General features: G+C 72.6%; 1 protein-coding gene across 9 annotated transcripts in view; it reads right to left on the bottom strand.

Moving 5' to 3' along the window:
* Window positions 1-80, bottom strand: part of ZNF644 (zinc finger protein 644) — a 54,408-nt gene extending 54,328 nt beyond the window's left edge. For 4 of the 9 annotated variants that reach the window (XR_003252146.1, XM_026057531.1, XM_026057533.1 and 1 more), the window contains exon 1: window positions 13-80. The gene's annotated coding sequence lies outside the window, so the exon portion shown is untranslated. The remainder of the gene's footprint in view (window positions 1-12) is intronic. The other 5 variants (XR_003252148.1, XR_003252147.1, XM_026057530.1 and 2 more) reach the window with 2 other exon arrangements.
* Window positions 81-387: the final 307 nt, after the last annotated feature.

The following is a 387-nucleotide window of genomic DNA, read 5'->3' as shown; positions in this document are numbered from 1 at the left end:
CGGGAAACTCACGGGCTCGGCAGGGTGTGCGTCACACCAGGGTTACGTCCTGCGCGCGGCGTCGTGACGTCATCCCGCAAGCTTCCCGCCTCCCCCCGCTCCGCGCGCGGTTACACACACACGCACATATACACATACACAGCCGCACACGCGTTCCGGCGGGGGGCGGACCGCGCATGCGCGCGGCTTCCCGCGCCGGCACTCCCCAGCCCCCTCCCACAGGGACTCGCGCCGTCAGGGAGGGAGGCGCACGCTCCCCGCCCCCCGCCCGGCCAGGTGTGCGGCCGTTAACGGCGCGCGCGGCTCTCACAGCGCGGGCGGGGAGACACGGCCCCGGCGGTTGGCCTCAGACGGTCATTCCCGGCAAGGCTTTGAGGAAGCGTCTCT

The sequence above is a fragment of the Apteryx rowi genome, unplaced genomic scaffold (assembly GCF_003343035.1).
Source record: "Apteryx rowi isolate R43461 unplaced genomic scaffold, aptRow1 scaffold_14, whole genome shotgun sequence".
In the NCBI taxonomy this organism is placed as follows: Eukaryota; Metazoa; Chordata; class Aves; order Apterygiformes; family Apterygidae; genus Apteryx; species Apteryx rowi.
Note: the sequence above shows the minus strand (reverse complement) of the source record. Positions and strands in the feature narration are given on the sequence as shown.